A 17320-nucleotide genomic window follows, 5' to 3' on the forward strand; every position below is an offset into this window, starting at 1 on the left:
CAAGTGGACCTACGTAATTTGCAGGGCTGGCCGTACCATTCAATCATGGAGGGCCATGAAAAGGCAGCAGATCGTTAGCCTTTAATTTGGTGCTATAGAGAAGGACTCTCTGCCTCCTGTGCCAGAATCATCTGACTGGCTTTGGGGTCTGTGCACTTTCATGTGGGTAAGTGAAAGCATCCATTGATCAGTTCTCAGGTAGCAAAATATCTTTAGCTAGCTCTGGTGTGTTTCATTTCTGAAAGAGGTGTGACTGAGTATATTGGCCCATGAATCTTGTAACTTGTTTTTTTCTGCACCACCCTCGGCCTGATGAAGACTTGTGCAGAGTCAAAATATAGCCTCTGAGTGTGAAATGTTGGTGGTATAATAAAAGTATCACTCATCCTTGTTTACCAGCTAGGGAAGATAACCTGATTAGCTCACCAGGGCAGTATTTACAGTCAGGCCTGGGCACTTAACATCATACAAGCAAGACTGCAAACTGAGGACAGCATCTCCCTTCAACCACAGGTAATACTTTTAATTTGGCAGCTTTTCTCTTCCTCAAACCCTCTCTTCCCTTCCTTCGTCTCTGTCTCCCTCCCTTTGTCTTTATGTACCAGAGCTTGAAAAGCTGCTCTTTGGACTATAATTCCCAGAAAGCCCCAAATATATATAATACATTGTTTTATTTCATGCTCTCGTGTGTATGCACATGTTATTTCATGAACGTAACTGTATTGCTCTCTGACTTATAGGTCTCAAGTCATACCCTTGCCCAGGAATTAGCACATGAATGTGCTTATCGAGAGGGGGAAGCACTTCTCAGAAATGGAAGGAGAGGGGGAGGCTATGAACTGGTGACATACTTGCCTTTCTGCAGCAAAGTAATTAGATGTGGCCAAGGTTTGAAGTGCAGTCCTTGTTAACTTGCCTATCAGCCTGTCAGTATGGTTTTGTCCATGCCTCAATTGAAGTAGTGCATGGCCTTAGAGGAAAAGTTCCCTTTATTTCCACCCAGGCCTTATTGTGTGGGTGGGGTGGGGGTTGTTGTTACATGCTAATCAAGTCGCCTCTGACATACAACAACCTTACTGTAGTGTCCGTGTTCTCTATTTATTAGGTCTATGGTTCATGTTATATTATGTAATGGTTCATGTTTGTTATGTAACGCAATGATTCATGCATACTAATGTTGCTGAGAGGCGGAGCCGAGAGAGATGCTATAAGAGGCGGAGTCAGAGAATCAAGGAGAGATTAATTAAGATTAAGTCAGGCAGTAGAGGAAAAAGTCAGAGAAAGTAATAGAGTGTGTAGTTTGGGAAATTCTGAGGTGTGATTAGCTACTGAAGATATTTATGAATCAATCTCTGTAATCAAGAAACCAAAGTTTTATTTAAAAGAAGAGTGGACCTGAATCTTACTGAAGTAATGGTGATTTAGAGATCGCCTGGTGGCAGCAGTGAAAAGAGGAGAGTGTTTGCTTTCGTGTGCTCTGAGGCTTGAAGGTCAAGCAAGGGGCATGAGGGTGGACGCCACACTTACGAATAAGCAATCTCCAAAAGGTCCTCTCTTCTGCTGCCCTGCTCAGCTCTTCTACACTCAAGGATGTGGCTTCCTTACAGAGACAATTAAACTCATATTTGGTCTTCCTCTTTTCCTACTGCCTTCAACCTTTCCCAGCATTATTGTCTTTTCCAGAGAATCTTGCCTTCTCATGGTGTGCCCAAAGTTGGACAATCTCAGTTTCACTATTTTGAGGTGGGGGTAGCAGGGTCATTTGGCCCAGGCCTCACTTCAACTAAAGTTAAAGCTAAATACAATGTTAATGTCATACCATATACATACCATTCTTTTCATTAAAATATTGTATACCCCTCTTCCAAAACAACAAAGGGGGCTCACAATGGGAAGAGGTCTGGGCCTCACTGGAGCTCTGGAGAGCCTTGCATGAACAGATCCTGCTCTCTGCATCTGATCTTCCCCCACCCCACCCTGTTCCCCAGCTGCTACAAGTGAAAATGTAACTAAACAGAAAACCCAGTGTCATCGTCATCACCACCACCATCATCATTATCATCATGTATAGTCAACTGTGATATCCCAGAGACTCCGAATACCAATTTCGACCTTGGATTGGGTGAGTGAGTTCAAACCTCAGGCCCATGTTTATCTTTCCCATGTCAAAGCCTAACACCAGGTTCCTTTTCTTTGTTGTTCTGCTGTTGGGCAGGAAAACGGAGGCCTAATTTGGTTATTGCCTTGGTGCAGATATAATGGTGATTCTTTTGCTCCAATGGGCGTTTCCTTTCTGTGGCTGGGAGCCACTTATGGGAGGGAGAATCACTCCCAAGAGATCCAATATAGAAAAGAAAAAGATTAATCTCCTCTCATGTGCATGTCATGGTCCTGAAGAAAATTGGCCTCCCCCATAATACAGGCGCAGGCACGTGCACGCGCGCACACGCACACACACACATATACACAATTCATTTAGTATCACATGTAGTTTGACCCACAACAATTGGTAAGCATGACAACGGTTAGGTTCTTAACAAACCCCACATATTTCTCAACCTAGAACTGGTGCCCATCCAAATGCCATTCTGTTTAATGCTGTGCAGAGGTCAGAGTCAATATGGCAGAAATGTACCCCTACCCAGGTAGCCTACAATGCATGGTGGAAAATGCAAATATGGTCCCCATTCCACCAGACATGATAAGCAGTAAGAAATCCAGCCAAGAAAAAGCTGTCAGTTTGCGTTCAGAATGAATGATCAAAGCACTGCCCAGACCTTGCACGCCACTCACTGGGCAGCAGAGCAGGGGCCACATAAATAGCCTAGGTTCTAGGATGCTTCTGGGGTCCTTATTTCAGCTCTTCTCATCCACCCACTAATATTAGAAATCCATAGTGGATCGTGCTTTGTTTGGAGTGTCCTGATGGAGGGAACTCCTCGGCTTTAGTCTCCCCTCTTCATTTCCCTTTGCTTCTTTCTTAATCTTAAAGAAGGAAAGTTCAAGGTCTCACTCATCATCTCTCCTTGCCAGGAGGAAGATATTTTTGAGCAAGATCAATAGGCCCAAGGAGAGAGTGAGATGAGGAAATGCATTTTATCGACCTGCTTAAATCTCCATGCTGGGAAACTCTCACCGGAAAATTGTTTCCCTCCAGTTCGAAACAATCATCCAGAGAATCAAAGCACTTACTGTGCACATGATGCTGTGCCAGCAATGGCACCCAAGGTGCTTGCGTGCCCAGAGGTTTCCAGTAGGGCTGCCACTGGTGCCACTGTGGCCCCTGCTGTCCAGACAGAAAGCAGTACAGCATCTTCCAGTGGCAGCGGATGCAGGCATACACAAACACACACCAACACCTTTCCAGGAGTGGAAGTTACCTGCTCTTCCTGGTTTTTACAGGCTTGAGATGCCACCTCCAAGAGTAAGAAAGATTCATGTTTGGATTACAACACATTCTCCATGTAGATCAGAGTTGGGTGGGGAGGAGTCACAAAAGGTTCTGCAGCACCTTTAAGGCGTACTTACATGATAGCACAATCTGCTGTGGATGCACCGCACCGTGTCTTAGAGTTCTGCTGTACATTCTCAGTTCTACAGCAAAGGCATGGAATTGTGGACTTTAAGCAGGATGCTATGAAAAAGACGAAAGCATTAGCAACATGAATTTATCACAAGATGCCGAGATCATCCTGTATTATGAGAGTGACCAACAAAGAAGTACTATGGTGAATGAACAGAACAAGAATGGATAAAACACATAAAATATAGAAAGCTAGAATACTTTGATCATGTAATGACAAACAAAAAAATATACAAGTTATGGCAGCTGATCATGCCAGGTAAAATAAATGGGAAAATAAGGACCAGAAAAAGAACTTAGTGGCTGAAGAAGACTGGCATGGGTTCAACAAACCATCACCGTTCAGAGCTGCCACCTCCAACTGATGTTGTCCAACCCTTGGCAGGCTCAAGAAGAAGATGGAAGAAGATGGCTGCCAGTCTAGAGCCATTCAGAATCAGAAAGCCATGTAGTTGTCCTCAAGGCATATAACCCACCTTTTCAGGACTGGAGATGAGATTTTAAAAAATCTAGATTACATTTCCTTCCACTGCTCCTTAAATCAAAAGCAGATGCTGTGATCGTCTTCAGTTTGAGTCTCTACATCATGATGGTCAATAAAGCACCAAGAGTTGGACCCAGCCTTATTCATACTTAGAACAGACCCAATGATGTGAATTTTTGTAATCAAAGCTCATTTGCATCTCACTGATTTCAATGAAAACACTCCAAGTATGACTCCAGCCAAAAGTCTCAAGTCCTAGCACTAAGCTGAAACATTTGCTGAACAATTGAAACTTCTTCATACTGACTCACAGCATTATTCCATCTCTTCCTCCTCAGAGATGAGGGGGAAATTCATTTGGGCCGCATTTTGAAAGGAACCTGCCAAACTCAAACTTGCTCAATTGGCATGTGGTTTAGAGTCCGGTTATCTTTCAGAGTCTGTCTTCTCCAAATTCTTTCAATTCTAAGCTCAAAAACTGGGCACAAAAGTACCGCATGTAAATTGGAAAATGTCTGTATAAAATGTGTACCTTTGCAGACGTCATGTTCAAAAGGTTCAAAAGTGTAGTTCTAGCCCTTGTGTATTTTTTGTTTGTAATAGTTTGTAATTGAATACAGTTGAAACGGACACCAAAAGTTGCAGTACTGTGGACTGCTACAAAGGCACAAACTATCCTCTGAAACAATATTCCAATGATAGTGTTCCGGAGTCTCTTCAGAATCAATCATACTTCAATTGGAAACCAGTGGCCAGGGCCCAAAGTCTTCGTAACTGGTTCCATGAGCCCAAAAACCTATAAGGGTGGATCTTCCTTTTCCTAACACATATAAAATCAGCATCTCTAGGGAAAATAACAGCCCTTTATCTTTCTAAACAGTATGTGCCGACTGTAGACAAGTGCTGGCACAGTCACCCGGGGCAATTAAAGTACACTGTAATTTAAAAGGAGGGAATCTGAGAACGTTGACACACTAGGGAGGTGGGTGAGAGAATTAGCCTTTGTTTCATTTTACAGTTGTGCGCAATACTTCCCCACTCCCAAAGTGATGAGGGACTGGGTTGAGGCTCAGGAGCTGGCTTTGCACAATGGAATAACACATCCATGGTGACTTTTCCAGCTGCACTAGCAAGAACCTGAAAAATGGGAGCTCTTTGTGGTCTGCTTCCCACTCCATTATCACCCTCTTTCTGGACTAATTAATAATAGAACGGGAAGGGAATCATATGGGTAGGCAGCATTTTGACACTTGCAGGAGCAGTATAGGTTGTTATCACAAGGAAATGGCACCTACGATACCACTAGCGGTAAGTGTAACTGAAGTGATTGCCTCAGCCTAGGGCAGTAGTCCATCAAGGAGAGCAGTCACACTGTAGAAAGTGTTCTGGACTTGTGGAGAAGTGAGATAATAGACAGATCTATATCCCAGGAGATTTTCCCATCTGTCTTTTCTAGATCTATATGTAGATTGGTATGCTTTCTTTCTCCTTCTCTGCAAGGTCATTTCCTACTTCCTTAGGCAAGAAGGGAAAGGCAGACCTTCAGACATGGAAATGAATTCTAGGGCTTCTGTAACCAAGTTTAGGAACCTTTTCTTTTTATTTTGCGTTATGCAGAAATTAATTTCCTAACTGACAAAGAGGATGTTTCCTTTTTGTCATACTATCAGTCCCTGCACCTTCTCGCCATTCACAAGTTCAAACACTAGGCTCCCCTACTCTCCCAGTATAAAATACCAAATAACCTTAACACCAGTTTCAGTCTTCACTTTGTGGCTTGCAGAACCTTTGTTATGAACATCTCCAAGTGGTAATCTATCCCAGATATTTGCTACCTGATAAACTGGTTATCTCTATCGTCCTGCAAAGTGGTAAAGAAAATCATCTCTGCAGGAGATGATTCCACAGAAATTCTGTTAAATTCTCCTTGCCCTCTAGCAATGCAATACATGTGATGGGCTCTAATTTATCAGATGATTATATGGACACAGTAGCAAATCATTAAGTGTCAGTAATAAAAAAAAACTTTGCTAAATTCCATCTCCCTGTTGATTTAAGCCACCTTCACTCAGTGGCCAAAATCCTATTGCATAATTTGCAGTGTTTTCTCCCTTGCAGTCCCCACTGGGAAAATTTAAGTAGGGACTTCTTCATTAGAAGAGAGAAACTATTGTGAGTTGTGCCATTTGCCTTCTACAGATCTAACTTCAGAATAGGATTTTGGTTGGTGAGACACTTCTGTGAGGAATCTGAAAACCTCACAAGATTCTGTGTCTCAAGTCAAGACTGAAACAAGAAGCTTCCCCTCCATTAAGACTGTTGTAATATACTGTATGTAAAATATGTTTGTGCAAGTCCAGTGTCTTTTCACCTTGAAAAGCACACACACCGGGGGTGGTGTGGGGAGAGAGAGAAAGAGAGAGAGGACTGACTGATGGTTAAGGCATAGACAACAGGCCCAAACATTCCATTTCATAAATGCATGTGAAAGCAAGCTGCAACCATGTTTCATTTAAGCAAACAGTGTAAGTGTATGGAAATATACATTGATAGTACAGTACAAATCATTGCTCTCATCCCTGTGGGAACAGTCACAAGGGCCCCTGCACATCCCTTGCCATCTTCATCAATGAGGAGAAGAATGTAGTGTTCCTTCAACAAACTAGGATTACAATTATGAACCTTTGCCACAAGTCTGCGAACAGAGCAATACAAAAAGAAGAATTGGATGGGCTTTGCCCAATATTTCTCCAGTAAATGTTTGTTTTTAAACCCTGGACAGAGCCATTGTAATCTTTCCATACTTTTTATGGATGTGGCCCTTCTGAGAACACGGGAGCGGACTGTAGGGTATCTGCTTGCTGTTAACAGAGGGTGTTCTTTTTTGATTGAGATGGATGCCCGAAGGTAGATGATCCAGACAACAAGAGAGGTAATAGAGGGAAGCAGCCACCTTTTGATCTGCATCCGCTAGTGCTGGTGCAGGTCCATAGCTGATTAATTCACTGCAAATCTTAAGACATTGAGAGGAGTTGGGATATTTATCTCAAAAGTGTGTCTCAATAAAAGTGCTGCCTGCTTTTCACAGCCATTGGTGACAATAGGTGGGATGATTCTGCCTGCTGTTCTGTAAATACCAAAGAAACCCGAAAAAGAAAGATGCAGAACAAAACACACCACTGCATTTTCTCCTCTAGGGCTCTGATCGCTCCCTGATGCATTAATTATGAGAGCCAGGTATGTATAATTTAAGACATGTTCAATCTCCATTTCTTTGTTGTGCAACTTTGTCTTGCTGAGCTTTGGATGTGGGGCTTCTTGATGGGAAATAATGGGCAGTTTTCATCAAGTTTATTTGTAGTGCCCAGAGACTACAGCCTTCCAACAACAGCTGGTAATTGTTCGCCCATTTCTCTTCCATACATCTCATCTCATCCTCTATATACAAAACAAACATTCCCAACCTTGAGTAACAGCTTGATAGGGCTGGAAAATCATGGACATGGTTGTTTAAAAGGCTTGAGCTAAGAAGGCTTCTCTGGTTTACACCTTGCTTGTCTGAAGTCCCTAATTTGTTTGCTTCCAATTCATATCCTGCATGTGATGGATCTGTACACAGATTTAGTGAGCTCATGTGTTTCCCTCATAACCCTGTTTTATAGTAGTTTAAGGGACAAGCCTGGATGCCAGATGAAGTCAAACGTCTTCTTGAAGTCAATGACAAATATTTCCCCTTCTTTCATGTTGTACATGTTTGTTGATTGATGTCTATATTGCATCAATGTGTGGTCAGTGGTTTTTGTTTCTAGGGAGGAAACTAATTTGTCTTGATTGAGTAACTGTGTACATCATCATGGAGTATTCCAAGGGCATTTAATTAGTATAAATTATTCCATGTGTCACGGTGCGTGTTCTGGCTATCAACAAAATCAGGAAAAGGAAGGTTCTTTTAGTGACCTGCTAGTTTTAGAGTATAGCTTTCTACATTGGGTATAGCATTCTAAGAACAGCTACAAACACCTAGAAATTTGCCTAAATAGAAGTAAGAATTGACTCAGTGATAAGTAAGATTTAAAGTTATTACTTGCCTGCTACTTCCTCTTTTCATTCTATTCAGGTTGGACTGTCATGGCTTCTCTGATCTAAACAAGGACGTGTTGTATCTCAACCAGTCTCCAAGGGTTTTCTGACAATAAGTTGTTTTCCTTGCCTTTCTTGAACTCTGCCCCTCCCCACCATCCCACTTGAGTGGCTAGCTTGATAGTCTATAAGTATTTTTGTTGTTTAATTAAGTAACCAAAGTGCCCTAGTTTTCTTCATTTTATGTGTTTTATCATTTCTTGGTCTTTATTCATTTACCTTAATGCTTGTTTCTTGGTCATCTTCACAGTCCATTTTTAAGCATCACACAGCGAAGTCCACATTTCAGATTTCTTTCTTTCTTTCTTTCTTTCTTTCTTTCTTTCTTTCTTTCTTTCTTTCTTTCTTTCTTTCTTTCTTTCTTTCTTTCTTTCTTTCTTTCTTTCTTTCTTTCTTTCTTTCTTTCTTTAATGTGGCATGTATTAAGGTCCACTGAGAGACAATATGCTATAGGGGTTAGAGTGTCAAACTAAGACTCAGGAGACCTGGGTTCAAATAATCGTTTGGCCAAGAAAACTGAGGATTGGCAACAATAAACCAATCCTTGAATCTCTCACATATTTTGACATCTCCATTAGGGTAACTATAGTTTGGAAGTGACTTGACAGCCTGTAACAACTATAGAAGTTAAGAGCCTTGATTCCATACTATACAGTAGAACTGAGAGTGTGTGACACCATATAATATTCATTCTCTAAGCTTGTGTATTCACTGAAGCGATGAGGATATGGCTCTTTCCTAAGAATATGTTTGATGATAATTTCCCAGGACTGGAAGGCACAGGAGAGGGAAAGGATCAAGAGGATGGGCCAAGTCTTTATGAGGAAAAGATGCAGTTTGGGGCTGTTTAACTTAGAAAACAGATGAGTAATAGGAAACATGATGATCAAAGTGTGTAACATTGAGTATGATGTGGAGAAAATGGACAAGGAGATGGCTTTTTAAAAATCACTGTCTCATAATAGTAGATCCAGGGTCATCAACTGAAGTTGAATGGTGAGATCCCTCCATATATATAATCTGTAATATATATGCTTCAGCCAGTACCACTATGTCTCTGTGCCACTTTCCATGTTAACCTGTGAGAAGAAAGCAAGACCTTGAGGGAACATGAAAAATGAAATTTGTTTTCTCGACTTCCCTATGTGCCTGTTAAGTGCATGGAGACGTAAACTTGCAAGCCAAAAGGTCAGCTGGAAATAGCCTGTTTGCACCTTCTCCCTACTTCCTGCTTCTGTATTCTTATCATTGGGCTAGTTCAAAGGAAAGACACCTCACCACATGTGCAGATGCTCTGCAAAGACAGAACACCAATAAAGAACGGTAAGCTTACCTTTTGTGTATCAAAGCTGCCTCAAGAGGGGAATCTGATCAGCTGCTTCCTTTCCCAAGGGTATGCACGTTTTAGAGCTGGGAAGGACACAGCCCTTTGTTGGTAGATTGATCAAAGGATATTAAGAGTTATTAAGTGATTGCAGACCACAAATGGCCCATTCAAGTGCATAAAGGGGACTTCAGGAATACGGTGTTCAGTCTCAGTCTTTTAGGGAAAAGGGAGATCAATTCCATGAAGAAAGCAAGGCTTCTCTCACCCGCTTTCAGGGATCCTACCTAACTCGTCGGAGGACCTTGTGATCCTGTGATGATGTGCTAGGTTTAGCTTCACGGAGCAAAACCCAGACCTACTCCATTTCTCTGCTTAGGTATGAGTAAGATAGGGAAAGTTAGAATTTATTATTTTCTGGTGTGTTTCTAGTTTTGAATGCTGTAATTCTGTAATCACACTTGTTCCTAACCTAATGCTGAAACCATGTGAAACTTTTATACTTTTAAATTGTCTTCCCCCCCCCTTACTTATTATTTTCATAAATATACAAAAATTCTCTCAAGCAATTGTCTGGATGGTGAATGAGAGGGAAGTGTGGCATTAAAATCAGTCATAGCCCCATCCAAACTATTGAATTTTAAAATATTTTTTGGGAGCTAGTGGCTGTGCATTAAATCCTCTAGAGCACACCCAGTCTCAAACACTGAAAGGCATGTCGGGGAATAAAATGTTCTCAGCCTAGACTTATAGCATCTCCCCACCTCTGCTTGCCTTGAGTGCTCCTCTCTCAGGATTAGTGGAGGTGTGTGGCTGAGTTTCTGCCAAAGGGGTCTTAATGGAGGAACTGTGGCAGGATCTCAGAGGATCCACTAGTTCTGTCACAGTCTGTCCCAGCATGTTGGCAAAATTAAAGAGGAAAAGATGGGGGAAAAAACGAAAAGAGTGCAATATACTATGGCACTGTGAAGACATACAGGCATGCCTCTGTAGATCAGTTGCTGGAAAGCATAAGTGGGAGAGGGTGCACACACGTCTTGCTCATGGGTTTCACAAAGGGATCTGGTTGGTCAGTGTGTCAACGGAGTGCTAGACCACATACACTTTTAGTCTCACCCAGCAGGGCTTGCTTTCTGTTTCATGCAGCCATTTTGTTGAGTCAGCAAATGTGAGGGCTGCTGTTAGCTAAGATGCAGAGCATATGATTTACATTGGGAATGGCTCAGATTCAATTCCTGACACCTGCAAGCAAGGTCGTGCAAGATTCCTCTCCAAAATTCTGGACCCTTATTCCCAGTCAGTGTACAAAAAGGAAGGTTACTTACCTGTAACTCTGGTTCTTCGAGTGGTCCTCTGTGAATTCACACTAATGGGTTAAATCTGCACTTGTGCAGAGGCCTCGGAATATTCTAGAGCTTAAAGTAACACTTTTGGCTCCGCCCCCCAGGACCTCATGGTCCGCCCGCCCTAACAGTTACCTCAGTTCCCCAAATTCCGCTGCTGCTCTAAGGTGAGACAGCCGTGACGGAAAGAGGGGAGGACGGGCGGGACGTGTGAATTCACAGAGGACCACTCGAAGAACCAGAGTTACAGGTAAGTAACCTTTCTTTCTTCTTTGTGGCCTCTGTGAATACACACTAATGGGTGATTAGCAAGCTTGCCTCTGATAGGAGGAAGGACGTCACGGCAAAACAGCAGACAGGACCGCGTGTCCAAAAATGACATCCTCCTTGGCCCGCAGATTCAGTCGATAGTGAAAGATGAAGGCTGACAGAGTGGGCCAAATGGCAGCTGTGCAGGTATCTAACAGCGCAACACCCTTGAGGAAAAGCTGTAGAAGTAGCTAAAGTTCCGGTAGAGTGAGCGTTCACCGGGCGCAGGTGATTAGACTTGTGAAAAAAAACAGCCCTGTAAACATAGAACGATAACGCTCTGTGAACATCTAGCAGGTGAAGTGACCTCTCTACATGTGTAGACAGTTAGGAAAGAAAGTGGGCAGACTGATAGGCTGCCGAACATGAAACTCAGTAGAAACTTTGGATATGAAGGAGATATCTGGGTACAGTATAACTTAGTCCAGGTGAAAAAGTAGGAAGGGAGGATCCACCTGAAGTGCTACTGGAAGTAACTGCAACTAAGAAATAACCTTGAAAGTCAACAAATGTCCAGCAGTTGTGGTCAGTGGCTCAAATGGTGAACGTGAGAGGCACTTAGGACAGTGTGAAGAGTCCACTGTGGTATAGACTGGCCACGTGGAGGGTAAAGGTTTGCCGTACCACGGGAAAACCTCTTCATTTAGGGTAGCGAGTAGTAATTTTGGTAAATGCCAGCCAATTGCAGAAATAGAGTTGATTGGTAGAGGGCTTCCTGGAGTGTGATAATATGGAGTTTATTGAGGAGGAATTCTCCACGCCATGAGGTGAAGAGCTTGTAGATCTGGACAGTATGTTTTCCCTTGATTCTGGGTCAGAAGATAAGGAATAGACGGGGGTTTCAGGGAGCCTGATGACATTGTCAGCAGTGTTGTGAACCACAGCCGTATGGGTCAGTATGGGGCTATGAGGATCACGGTGGCATTGTCATGTCATATCTTCACTATTATGCGCAGTAAGAGAGGTATTGGAGGGAACATGTACATGAAGCAGCCCTTCCAGGGCACCATGAGGGTGTCTCCTAGAGAGTTTACCCCTAGTCCAGGCCGTGAAAGATAGATGGCACACTAGCTGTTCACCTCAGTTGCAAGGGCATCTATGGCAGGAAAAAAAAACATCTCTTGCAGATTCTGATGAATGTGCAATGGTCCAGAGATCACTTGTGTATTTGGTATGTTTGCCTGCTCAGATGGTCCGCCCATGTGTAGTCCTGGGTGGAGATGTGCACAGCAGACAGAAAGATGTGGAATTCTAGACACCACTCCCAAAACTGAACAGTCAGGTACAGTAGAGGAAGAGAATGGGTGCCTCCCTGTTTGTTGACGTAGTACATTGCTGTCGCATTATCCGTAGTAACTTGGACAGCCATGCCTAGGTTAAGAGGTAGGAGCACCCGAAACGCTTTGAAGATGGCCAGCAATTCCAGATTGTTAAAAAGGAGAAAGTTTTACTTCACTGACCAGGTGTCGTAGATATGAAGACTGGTACAGTGGGCTCCCCATCCGGCCAGACTGAAGTCTGTCGTGATTCTCGAAGTAGTTGGGAGCGGAGCAAACAGTCGTCCCAGGGACAAGTGTTCTGGGTTGATTACCAGCGGGGTTGGTGTGCAAACTCATGAGTAATCTGGAGGCATATGTAGGGCGTATCTGTCATGGGGTTAAACAGGGCAGATGCCAGGCCTGTAGGGACTGCATCTTGAGCCTTGCGGGCTTTATGACAAACGTGGTGGAAATCATGAGTCCCCAAAGATTTGGGGCCTAATGGGCTGTGATCCAAGACAACGGATGGGAGCGACATATCAGGGAACAAATTTTGACCATGCCATTCTGGGAAAGGAAAAGCTCTTGCCGGCCAAGAGTCCAATATGGCCCCTATGTGAATACTCAAGGCGCCGTCGAGAGCTGAATGGCAAGGTGCTGAACTCTAAAATGGGCCTTCCTAGAGAGAACGGAGGTATTCGCGATGATCGCTTCTGATGGAGATGTGGAAGCAGGCGTCACTCAAGTCTATCAAAGTAAACCAATCTCCTTGTCGAATTAGTGGAAGGATATGTTCCAAGGTCACCATGCAAAAATGGCGGTGGTTGATGAAGAAAAATCAGGTCCTTTAGGTCTAAAATGGGGCGTAGTGATCTGCCCCCACCTGGAGTGGCGGGAGATATGTCTGATTTTCGAAAAAGGATCTTTACCTCATCTCATAAGGTGGTAGAAGAGTGAGTGTAAATCACCCGCTGAAGCGGTGTATCCCAAAACTCTCTGGTGTACCCATAGGTGACGATGGAAAGAGCCCAGGCATCCGAGGTGATGTGGGTCCATGCAGAAAGAAGGGAGCAGGCATACTGAACATATGACGCAGAATCGAGCGGTGGTAAGTGGGAGGGAGTCACAGAGTCTGTTGGATTTTTTGTCAGACTTCCTATAGCAATGGTGGGGATGGTCACGTTGACTGGATTGTGGTATTGAGCCAACTGTTGAGGGAGATATCTTTGTTGAGAAGTATAAGGTCTGTATACACTATAAGAGTACTGATGCATCAGTGGGAATTTTTGAAAACTATAATAAGGCTGAACAAGCTGTTTTCCTCATTCTTTGAAGGCTGTCCAGGATGCTGTCGATCTAGGGATCGAATAACCTAGAACCATCAAAGAGCAAGTCCCCTATTCCAAATCTGACATAATCAGAATTGTTGGCTGACCTAAGCCAATCGTGTCTTCGCAAGGTTACTCCAGTCATGAGTTGTTTGGAGGTGGCCTCGATAATGTGACACGCTCTCACACTCTCTTGCCGAGTGAGGGACATGGCGTCTTAATGGAGAGCAAGCCCTTTCAGTTTAAGTTCTGCTGGGGCTGCCTGAAGAGAGGGTAGTGCACGGTTAGAGAGGTTGATATGGTAGGCGCCCATAGCTGCCATGTAGACGAGCTTTCTAACCTCCTCGCTGCTCGGTGTGGTAGTAGATCTCAAGCGTGATCTGGCTTGTGTGGCGTCCACAACCACATAAGGAGGAGGATGCCTAGTCAAAAATCTGTATTGGTACCATAGGTCTTGTACAGATTTTCTACATGCCTGGACATTTGAGGGACAGAGAAGGGCTTTTCCCAGGTCTGTTGAAGTAAGCGGAATAAAGATGGGATAAGAGAGAAGCACAGGGAAGCGCTGATTCCACATCAATATCTGCATAAACCTTATCAGACTCTGTTTGAAGTTGATGAACTGTTAAATCAAGAGCCTTATCGATCCTCTGTATCATGTCAGAACATGAATGAAATTCGGAAGTGAGGATGGAGGAAAGCCATCACAAATATCAGAGTCTGGCATATTCAGGTTAGGAGTGAGCGGTCTGGTGCCATGAAGTCAGAAGACGCAGAGTCAGAGTCATGGGAAGTAGAAGAAAGTGGAGCATCAGAAGTGAAAAGGGACTTTTGGCTTCTTTTTCAGTATCCTTCCTCATTATCATCAGTATTCAGCATCTTTCTTAAGAATACTTCCTCAGTACCAGTCGTTTCTTATGGGCATATATTGTTTTAACCTTCTGCTTGGTACCATGGCATGGTACCAGCATGTTTTAACCTCCTGGTACCAGCATGTTTTAGCCTTCCGCCTGGTACCGTGGCACGGTACCAGCATGTTTTAGCCTTCCGCTTGGTACCATGCACGGTACCAGCATCCTTTGCACTGAGTGGCTCAGGAACCTTTGGGGTGGTATGAGCAGAGGGGTCAGAATACCTCTTGTTAGTCCCTATCAGTACCAAAGGGACCTCTGTCCTGGTCTTCATTGGTACCAGAGGTGCCTGAGTCTTATGAGATGGCAGTACCAGGGAGGCTTCATGGTACCATCTCTTCTTGTGTCTTTTGGTATCAGGAGATGGAGAGTAGTCGGATTCAGAGGCACCATGGTATCGTCGTTTCTTGTATTTCCTGGTATGAGCAAAATGGTGGAGTCTGTGGTACCGAAATTTTTCTCTGTAGTTCTTAGACCTATGCTTGCAAGTTTTAGGTCTTTCAAAGCCTTTGAGCCCCGAATGCCTCGGAGGCTCGCCCTCCTCAGTATCAGGCAGCTCAATAGTGCCTTTAAGCCTTCTTTCTCATGATGGTGCTGATGTCCGGGGAGCCTTGAGGCTCAGAGCCCAGCGGCGATCACGTTGTCTGGAGGCGAGCCAGGGCTAGAAGGCACTGAGGAGGGGGTGGCTTAAATATCTGCAGAAATCTCAGCTGCAGCAGTTGGTCCCGCAAACAGCGGGGATGGGGCTTCCAATGCCTATGAGGTGATCCAATGCTGTTGTGAGGAAGCTGATTTTGTCTATTTAAATCTTAGCAGTCTGATGCTTCTTTCTGTTAACAGTTTGAAGAGAGGGATTAGCTTAGGCTGTGGAGAGGAAGACAAAGTATTAGCAGGGGAAATGGCAGAAGGTTGTGTCAGGGAGGGAGGGTCCATGACTGGAGGTTGTAATGACTTCTCCCCCAAAGAGACGAAAGCGCTGTCTCAATTTCAAGGCCTGCTTCGTAACTTTTAAAAAGAATGCAGGATGTAGGCTGATGGGCTTCACCCAGGAAACAAAGGCACAAATGGTGTCCCTCAGAGGTAGGAATCTTCTTAAACAAAAGGGACACCTTTGAAAGACAGTAGGTGCCATAAAAGGCGGGGGGAAGGGGGGGAAACAAACGAAAGTCCTTCTTCTTCTCTTACTTTTTTTAACAAAAGGAAAAACAAAAACTCTTATAAAAGGTGCTAAAAGAGAAAGTAAACGAACGATTGTTCTACTTGCATTTACAGAATGAGAAGAGTTCTAAGAAACGAGACCTCTTTCAGCAGCGAAAAAATGAGAACTGAGGTAGCTGTTAGGGTGGGCGGACCATGAGGGCTTGGGGGGAGGGGCTAAAAAGAAAGGTTACTTACCTGTAACCATGGTTCTTCGAGTGGACCTCTGTGAATTCACACATATGGGTTTAGTCTGCGCCTGCGCTGACATTCTCGGAGCATTCCACAGCTAAAAGTAACAATTTTATGGGATGATCCCCCATGAGGCACAAGCTCCTTCCACCCAAGATTCCCCTCAGTTCCTGCAATTTGTCCGCCGGGCATGAGAGTTATACAACAATAAGATACCCGTGACGGACAGAGGGGAGGATGTGCGAGTAGTGTGAATTCATAGAGGTCCACTCGAAGAACCATGGTTACAGGTAAGTAACCTTTCTTTCTTCTTCGTGGCCTCTGAATACACACATATGGGTGACTGGCAAGATTACTTATTGGCATGTGGGACGTCACGGTAGGAAGGATGGCAACACATTTCTGCCAAATCCAGTGTTATTGCGTGTACCTACGTGTAGCCAGTAGTGCTCCGCAAAGGTAGATGGCATGGATCATATTGGTGCATGGTAGATGTTGAGAGTCTCGATTCTACTCTGGATGCAGCCGAGGTAGACACCACTCTGTGGAATGAGCCTAAAGCTGATTAGATGGTGTCGCATCTGACCGCTGGCAAGCCATAGATACAGTCTGGACCATCGATCTAGAGATGGATAGGAAGAAACTGGACTTTCGAAATGAAAAGAATGAAAGCATCAAAAGAGCCTGTCATCTGTTCAGAAGCTCTGGTAGTGTCCAGAGAAAATGCTGGTGAGCGTCTTACATAAATATTGTGGAGCGTGTGCTCTAAAGGAGATGATGGTGATCTGAAGAATGATGATAAGATGAAGCATAGATAAACATGAAAATTAGTTGAATACGTCAGAATGAGACATTAAAGTAGGAAGTCACTTTATCAGGAAAATTGAATAACAGGTGGATCGAATCACAATCCAGCTATTTCGCGTGTTCCCTTGGCAGATATGACAGCCACTAGGAAGGCTGTTCAAAGTCAGTAATTTCACATTTGAAGAGAAAATGGGCTCGAATGGTGGGCACATGAGTGAATTTAGAAAGATCTATAGACCATTGAGGAACAATGCGTTTACATGGAGGACGGGTGGTACTGAGTCCTGTGAAAAGATGTTTGACCCTAGAGTGAGACAAAAGTCCTACATACCAGAATAATCTGGTTAATGGGCAACAATAGCAGATGTATAACATTTTAAAGCATAAACAGAAAGCCAAGTAGGCAACAGTTTCAAAGAAAGTTGGTAAGATAATTCTTTGTT

Source organism: Pogona vitticeps, chromosome 2 (genome assembly GCF_051106095.1).
Source record: "Pogona vitticeps strain Pit_001003342236 chromosome 2, PviZW2.1, whole genome shotgun sequence".
NCBI classification, from domain to species: domain Eukaryota; kingdom Metazoa; phylum Chordata; class Lepidosauria; order Squamata; family Agamidae; genus Pogona; species Pogona vitticeps.